Here is a 9,538-nt window from a genome sequence, read left to right on the forward strand (position 1 = left end):
TAACAGCGTCACCCACAGCCTCCTGTAGTCTGGACTGGGTGCTTTCCAGCTTATACCTGTCATCTTGGGATCTCCTGTCATCATCCTCATCCTAGAATTTTCCTCTGCGTCTACTGGTGGGATCAGCAGCTTCTATACCCCACGTCGTCCTCTTTCTTGGTTTGCGCCCTCATTTGATAGAACTCAACCTCTGGTAACTTCCTGAGAAAAGAGTGTGTGGGAGGTAGATTTTTTGAGACCTTGAATACATGATGAAAATCTTCCTAACTTGGCCTCATCTAGAACTCCAGGTTGGAAGAGATTTTCCTCAGAATTCTCAGGCCTCTGCACTGTTGTCCTCCAGTGCCTGTCTGTCTCTGTCTCTCATTGTAGAATCTTCTTTTCCCGGATTTCTGAAAGTTCATAGTGTGGTCTTAGGTGTGATACCTTTTTACTCCTGTTGGTGGGTCTTATGTCTTTAGATTCTGGGAACTTTTCTTGAATTATTTCTTTGAATTCCCCCTGCCCATTTTTTTTCCTTTGCTTTAGTATTTGAATCCCATATCCTGAGCCTTCCAAAAATTTTGAGATCTTTTTCCGCTTGCTTTCTCTCTTTGTCTTTATTCTCCTTTCTGAGAAATTTCCTCACATTTATCATTTAACCTCTATTGGGTTTTTCATTTCTGCTGTGTTGGTTTTAATTTATAAGAAGATTTTTGTTCTCTGCGTGTTCTTTTTTATAGAGCCCTGTTTATTTCTTATTTCTCTGGGAATAATTCTCTTTTAGAAGTTTTTTTTCTTTTTGCATGTCTCCAATTTGCTTTATTCTTCTGTCTTCCATATTAGAATAAATGTCATAAGCTTTAGATCTCCCCTCATATTTAGCAGTAGGGCATTAAAAAGCCGAATAGGATTGTAAACACCATGCAGGGGATGGGGCTCAACTGTGAGCTTCAATTAGGGTAGTATGGATGGGCCTTTTCACTGGGGAACCCCTAACATTATTATATTTAGGTCCTTTTGCGGGGCTGGTCAGATTTCGCAGAGAACTTCTTCCAATCTCGCGCCAGTAAGGTGTGAGCTGCTGTCGGCATTCTGGAAGGCCAGAGGAGGAGGAAGGGGTGGAGGTCGTTTTTGTTGGTCAGTACCTCTGCTCTCAACTGGATGTGGGTCACACACCCTCTGCATTGACCCTCTGCAGAGAAGACCGCTCTAGCCTTCTGCTTGAGGGGGGAGGGGAGAGGGTGTGTGCCCAGCTGTGTGGGGAGGAACAGGAGGCTTGGGAGCATCTGGCTGTTTCTTACACAGCCTTTAAATGGGTCATTTGGTTTTAACCCCAACTTTGTCCCCACTTCCAGAAGTTCCCATACCACAAATTCTTGAGCCATTTGGGGGTTTTTGCAGTGTAAACAAGATTGCATCTTTGTTTTTCATACTGCCAACTTAGGATCTGACTTTCTTAGATCTGCAAATCGGTTTCCAACTCACTCATAACTTGGCAGCTTTCAAATCCTTCTAGTTATTATTTCCTCTTCTGTTCTCTCTTTCTTTGTAGATTTATACATTTTACATATATTTGACTATTATTAACTATATATACTCTATATAGACTGTTATATGCAGTGTATGTACTGTCTGTATATGCATGTATACAGCACACACACATGCACACGCACAAATATATAAAACTGTACTGTCATTTTCGTAGAGTTTTGGTTAGAGCTAAGATTAATGTGTGGTTTCAATCTGCCATCTATAACTGAAAGTTCAGAGAACTGTTTGTTGCTTTATTTGATGATAACACCAAACTGTTGACATTTGCATAGTCTGCAGATTTGTCACTCATGAGATAGGATCATTTACTGCAACTTTTAAAAGTTGAATGGAGCATTAGTGGAGGAAAGCTATGGACCTTCTATTCTGATGACCGACCCCCCAATCCCTGGGTGCTAAAGGTACCAAATCAGGTAGAAATATCTTTTAATACACACTTAGAAACAAGTCTTACAATACGCCAATGGCGTATTCGTGCCAAAAAGTCAAACTTGATCATCTGGATCTACTAAATTTATAGAAAGCACAGAGGATCAAAGAACATATCAGTGGACAGTCAGCAGAATCAATATTGCAGGAAACACTGAAGCAAACAACCCATTTCTTCAACAAAGAAATTTCAGAGAATATTAAAGAGAGAAAGAGGGAGAGGCCAGAAGGTATCCTATATAATAAAAGATACTTCAGAGATGTATCAACTGATTGCATTGTACAGATGTTATTTAGATCCTGAATTGACCAACAAATTGCTTTGTAAAAATTAAACAACTGGAAAAATTTAAACACTATTGTCCTAACAATATTTAAAGAACATTGGTGATATTAAGGAGTTATTGTTACTATTCTAGGTGCTGTAATGATAAGTAGTCATGATTTTTAAAGTCATTATCTTTTAAGTCTTTATAAATGACATGATAATGTGTCATAGAAGATGTCACTATGAAGCTACAGTAACCAAGACAGGGTGGTGTTGCCAAAAGAATAGACAAATAGATCCATAAACAGAATAGCTAGCCTGGAAATAGACCTTACAAATATCATCCACTGATCTTTGACAGAGAAGCAAGTGTAATACAATGGAGAGAAGATAGTCTTTTCAACACCTGGTGCTGGAACAACTGGACATCCAATGCAAAAAAGTGAATCTAGACACAGAATTTACACCCTTCACAGAAATTAACTCAAAATGGATCACATACCTAAATATAAAAGACAAAACTATGAAATTCCTAGTAAACAGAGAAAATGTACATGACCTTGGGTTTGGCAATGACTTTTTAGATGTAAGAATTATCTGTAATTGCCAAAACTTGGAAGCAACCAAGATGTCCTTCAATAGGTGAATATGGATAAATGCACTCTGATAAATCCATATTGTGGAATATTATTCAGTGCTAAAAAGAAGCACGTGAATTAGGAGATGTGGACAGAAGAACAGGATGTGGTGAGCACAGCATCTGGGGAAAATGCACATTGGAATGGGAACATGTCCAATTTACCAGCAGGCAGTGTTAACATATTTTTGGCAAAAATACCAGAGAAGCGATGCCCACAACTTGAATTTAATCACAAGCAAACATTAAACAAGCAAACAAGGGACATTCTACGGATACTCTTCAGAAGTGTCAAGCCATGGAAAACAAGAAGATGGAAGCACTGTCCCAGATTGGAGACATGAGGATTAAATGCAATGTGTGAGCCTCGATTGGATCCTGTGCCAGAAAAAGGACATCGGGGAGAGAATTGGTGAAGTTTGAACAAGATCTGTAGATTAGTTAATAATAAATTGTATCAATGTTACTTTCCTAGTTTTGATCATTGTGCTGTGGCTGTGCGAGATAGTAATATTTGGAGAAGCTACGTGAAAAGAAGAAATATGGGAATTCTTTATACTATTTTTGAAACATTTTTGTAACTCTTAAATTATTTTAAAATAATTTATGTTTTAATTTTTTAAAAGAAAGGATATAGAATAGAAAACTTTCAAATCAGTGTATGCTGGTGAGGAATTAAAAAAAATAAACCAATGGAAGTAACTAACATGGGATGGGTGCTGAAGCACAGAAAGGAGTAAATGGAAATGCAGACTAGGAAGGTCAAAACAGTTTATATGAATGAAAATGTCAAGAATTAATATTTTCAGATAAAATATATCCTCAGCTTAGGAAAAAAAACCCCATCTATGTGGTGGTTTTAAACGTACATTATTTTGGAGTCCTAAAATATAAAGACTCATAAAGATTGAAAGTAAAATAATGTCAGGCCAAAAAAAGTATGCCAGGAAAATGTTGCTGAAAAGAAAGCTAGTAGTGCTAATTTGATATTAAATAGAAGAGACTTTAAGGCAAAATGTACTTATGGATAAAAATGGCTACTTCCTAATGACAAAAGTAATAATTTTCCAGGAAGAAAAAATGATTGTAAACTTAGGAACACTTAATAATATATCCCCAGGATATACAATTTTTAAATTGCTGGAATTCACAATCCACAATCATAGATTTTTAACACATTTTTCCTTAGGATTAGTGGATTAAACAGGCAAAATAATTGTAAAATCTAAAGAAAATTTGAAAAGCACAATTAGAAAACTTAATCTGGCAGAAATTTACCTACAATCATTAATTAGCATTGACCACATGCTAGCCACAAAGCAACTCTCAAGATCTACCAAAGAATCAATATCAAGTTCTCTGACCACAATAAACTTTTATTAGAAATGAGTAACAAAAAGATAACTTTTAAAGCCCCATATATGTTTGGAACTTTTAGAACAAATTTCTGAAGAACACATCACTCAAAAAAGAAGCTATCACAAAAATTAGAAAAAAAATTGAGAGCTGAACAATAATGAAGATTTTCACATCAAAATGTGAAATGCAGCTGAAGACATATGTCAATAGGAAGAGAGATGGAACATGAGCTAAGCATCAAACTCAAAAGTTAAAAAAACGAGCCCAGAGAACGTAGAGGGAAGGAAATAATAAAAAACAGGAATGAAAGAAGTGAAAAACAAAGATAGGTAGAGATGACACATCCACAAGATCAGAGCTGGTTCTTTGGGTAAACTTGAGTTCCTGAACACAGCACGCTGACGGCCTGGACCGCAGTTCGATGATCAGGAGCGTGCATCCAGTGTTCACCTCCTCACAGGAGCTCTCCTGACCCTCGCCAAGCAAGACACAGCTCCTCAGTGCTGAGTGCACCCCCCACCTCATTTCAGTTCTCTCAGTCACTTCATACAGAACTGAAAACATGTCCACATAAAAAGAAAGATTCTTTTGCGAAGGAGAAAACTAACATATAGGATTTGGTTAAAGTTCATTGTCCTGTGTTTGTCAGTACCAAGTCACAACATGAAATCCCATTATGTATAAGATGATGGGTGATAAGTTATCCGAAGTGACGTTTTGAATGACAAATAGGTTTTGAAAATGCAGCTTCCTAATCAGAACCTTTGAACAATGCCACTGTGTTTAAGCATAGAAATATGCTTTGCCCTTGGCCAGCGACGCACAGACGGCGATGCTAACAGCTGCCCTGCGGGGCCTGCGATGACTTCCCTCGCTGCCCCTTGGAGAGTCAGCCCTCTTCACTTAATACTCTTCCACTGACTCACGCCAATTAAAAGGATTCGGGGGAAAGAAGTGCCTTGGTTACTTGCTTCACTTTGCTTTTCAAAGGTTTTCTTTTGTGAAGGGGAATAATCCAGCTTTGTCTGCGGAAGCAGTTCTCAACTTTCATGTGTGTTGGAATCGCCCAGGGGGCTGAGGGGGTCCCAGGCATCTGTGTTTTCATCTAACTCCCTGGTGACTCTCAGACACAGCAAGATTTGTGCATCCCAAGGTAGGGCTGCAGCATGTGCACGTTCCCGGTCCTGAGACAGGTCTTCTAGGGCCCCTCGTGTCCCTCGGCACCTTGGTAACATTGAGCACTTTCTGTTGTCAGACTGTTCCAGGTTTACAGGCATTAGTATGTATTCTCACAACAGCCTTTTCAGATCTATACTCTTGTCCCTATTTTGTGCACAAAGACGCTGAGATACGGAACAGCTAGGATTGGAACCCAAAGAGGCTGGCCCCAGAGCTTGTGCATTAACCACTTTCTGTACTGCTTGATGTAACACTGGTCATGTGACAGCAAATATTGCTTAATGAGGGTCGCCTTAAAATAACAAAGTCCCAGAGCAAAAACGCAAACTCATCTGTCAGACTTCGGAGTCGTCAAATGGCGACTCTAGGCAGGGGGCGATGCTTGGGCCCCATGAGGTGGCGGAGGCGGGTCCCCTCCAGCTCTGCTCTCACGGAGTGCTCGGTGAGCCAGAGACGAAGACACGTGGCTTATCCCAGCTCCAAGCAACCAAAACCTCTGTTCTTGGCCTTCTGTTTGCTTGCCTTTGGCAAATCTGTGATTGCAGAAAAGGAGGGAAGCAATTTAACCCAAGAAAATTAGGCTGACAGAAATCCTGAGTGAGTTTATTTTCCCCAACTCCCTGATATTTCTGTTTGGGTTTGAAGAAATTGGCTGTATCACTTGAGACGCCCAGGCTGTGAGCGCAGAAGGAATCCTAGTCGGTTTATAGATGCTAAGTGAAGCCATGGAGTGAATGAGATCGTGTCGAATAAGAAGATAGACGGGTCCAGGACAGAACTCCGAGGCACTCCAGGTCTGACAGGCAGATGGCAGAAGACACGTCTGCAGAAGAGGCTCAGAGCTGCTTTGAGGAGAGAGGGAGCTAGAAATGCACAGAGGCTTGGGGGCAAATGCAAAAGAAGAGGATTACATGCAAGTTTACTTTTAGAATATGAGTTCAAATTAGTTATTTAACTGATGAGTGTCCTAGAATTTTTAAGAGGAAAAGTCACAAGCCAGTATCATCACCTGGTGCACTTTATTGTTCACTGATATATCTCCTGGTGTTTATGGGAGAAACACTGTTGCATCTGATGGGACGTCAGTGATGTGAGGTCTGTCTGCTGGTGTGTAACAGCTAATTATTCATCAGCACCAACAACAAAGCATAGATGCATCATGCACATCGTCTTGTAAGAGGCCAGCGCCTGAGCCATGTGTGTGCGCAGGCGTACCTGTGTTTAACCTTCGTTTCTGTTCACACTGTGCCTTTCCAGGAGCCTTCATGTTCAAGAGCTTTTACTCCCTGTGAAGTGAGCGGAATCAGTATTTTTACATCTTGACTCTATAAGGAGAAATCTGAGGCTAAGAGAAATTAGTGCTTTCCTAGGATCACAAAACTGGCTTGTGAGAGGGCTGAGAGAAAGCCGAACCCCACTGAGCCTCCCTCGGAACAAACCCTTCCCTTTCGACTGCGGCAGGTAACCTCAGCAAGTGAAGGAGAGCTCTTCTTCCCTTCTCTGGAAACACCTCCTTCTGATCAGCTTCTTGCTCCAGAGCGCTAAGTGAATGCCCTGGAAATCTGAAGCCCTTCCCTAAAGAGAGCGACTGGTTTTCAGAGAGACTGGTATTTAGAGGGAAACCCACACCAGAACTTATACATCCAAATGACCTCTGCCTTCTCTGTAATTTATATTATGTCAGTATAAAGTTGGTAAACCAATTGTGCAAAGACATTAGGGGCTAATCAGAGGAAGCTTGTATGTGGTCTGTGTTGGATGATGCTTAGACGTGAGCTTTGGGAGTGTGATGATGGGCTGTGCCATGTGAGAGAGCAAACGGCCTTGTGCTGAGCCTCGTGCTGATATGCACAGGCAGGAAATGGCGTGGTGTTTCACGCTGCTTCGACAACAATATGGCGGCCTTAAGTTTGTGTGGATAAATTACACAGCCTGTGTGGATGACACTTCTGCTGCCTGGACATCAGAACATTGTGTTTTGCTTTTTGTTTTTTAGTTTTTGGAAATGCGCTGAGAACCAGCTTATGAACCACAGAGACACTGAGTCACACCACTTTTGAGTTTCACTTCATTTGGATCCAAAACAATATAACCTGTCTGGGTCACTGACCCCAGTCCCCACTGTTGCCTCTGAGCAACTATAGTATTTTCACATATTTATCACCTTAAAAGAGCTTCCTTCTACTTCGAATCTCTGTGCAAGGATTTTACACTGTTCTATTAAAGTCCATGGCCAAGCCTTAAGCTCAGACATTGATGAAACCGAATGACTCCAACCAGGCTTTCGCTGTCAATTGTATGGAGAGCTGGGTGATTCTAAACCTCTCCTCCAGTCATCACACTGCCTAGAGCTTGCTGTGTTGGGACCGAGCATGGTGGCCCTGGGAACTGAGTGAGACATCCCTGGGTGGGGCGAGAAAAGCAGAACGTCTCATGGAAGAGGAAGTCAACCACAGGTAGGGAGTCAGGCCTTGCATCTCAGACAAAGTCTTATTAACACATGTGGCAGTGGGCAAGATGCTACAAGAGGGTGCCTGGAAAGAGACAGGAAAATGAGATATCCTGAAGATCAGCACCAGAGCGCCTAACACTTCTCAAACTCCTTGACTAAAGAGTCTTATCAGCCATGCCGCCGAGAAGCAGGAATGAGAACAGTTGCCCTTCTCTGGCTCTGCACCTCATGCCCAGTGGTTTTTTTAAAAGAGGAGGAGGGAATTTGCTAATATAAGATACTGGTTTTCCTTTTCTCACCTTTCAAGGAGATATGTATACTAAAAAGTTTCCGTTTTGTAAACAGCATCTGCTCGTGGAAGGAAGCAGCTTCTGGCAAGTGTGAGATCCCAGACTGGGAGCCTAGAGCCGCTCTGGATGGACTCTCTCCTATTTGTGTGAAGTGTCTGTGTAAAAGATTATGTCCAATAAAAACCATCTGTGCTGCCTTTATGCGCGGTACTCTCTCTAACTGAACGCTCTGGAGTAGAAGGTCATCTTCACAGCACGTCAGCCGCTGAGCTTGTTGTCACCTAATCGCCTGAGTGGCAACAAGCATGAAGGGCCAGCTTGCCCGCTGCCCTTCTTCCCTCCAGGGCACAGGTGTCTTCTGCCCAGAAGCCAGAGGGCATGGTAGCCTGTTCATATAGCCCATTATCCAAGGCAGAGGGCAGGGTATGGAAGGATGGACATCTACAGGGACAAATGGAAAATGTCCAGCTTTCAGAGAATGGTTTAGGATTGGGTGACTGAAAAAGAGGGTAGATGATTCGGTGTTGATGAGATCCAGGAATTTAGAGATTACGTTATTTGGTAGGTCTTCAAGGATATTCAAATGGCAGGAATTGGGGGAGAAAAGGTGACAGTAATCCATGGAAATCTACCTGAGAGAACAGTTTGTTTGTACTTACAAACTACATGAGTTAGTTGGTTGGGTTCATAAGCGTGTCAAGTGTGTGGTAGACATGAATACGTGTTCACCAAACCTGCTTTCTTTTCTCTCCGGGCACATGGCCCAACTCCATTCTTCTGCCCAGTCTGTGTCCCTGATGGGGTCAGAGAGAGCCGAGAGATGTGTGACACTAGTCTAAAATTCTCCCCCGGGCCCAGCCTTCTCCCTGTATCACTGGCGGATCCTGTGAGAGAGAGAATTCTCTACAAAGGCACGGCGTGACCTTTGAGAGAGGGAAGGAGGCTCCTGTGCAGCTCTGTCCAGGCCAGCCCGGAGCCAGGCCTTGTTTCACCTCACTTCAGGGAACCTCAGTGTTGCTTCATCTGTAAGAAAATCCCATAAATACTTTCAGGGGAAAAAAAAGTGTTTCTTTATAAAAATAGACAATACATTTGATAATTCACCTCACAAGTGAAACTCAAGTACTTTGAGATATTTTGAAAACACAAAGATACTCATTTAAAGAACACGAAAAAACAGTGAGCAACCTGGAAGTCGTCAGGCATGAAAACTCCCTGTGGAAGTTCAGGCTCTAGCAGTCTCTCCAAGTTGGCATCTTCGAGCAGGCGGCCTCAGAACGACGCCACAGAGTTGACATGCCACATTCTACAACCAGGGACTTCCTAACTCTTCTTTGCTCAAAGAGAATTTCCTCCTCTCTGGCCTGCTCTGCTTTGGTGACCGCCACATG

This window comes from Equus asinus, chromosome 8 (genome assembly GCF_041296235.1).
Source record: "Equus asinus isolate D_3611 breed Donkey chromosome 8, EquAss-T2T_v2, whole genome shotgun sequence".
NCBI lineage: Eukaryota > Metazoa > Chordata > Mammalia > Perissodactyla > Equidae > Equus > Equus asinus.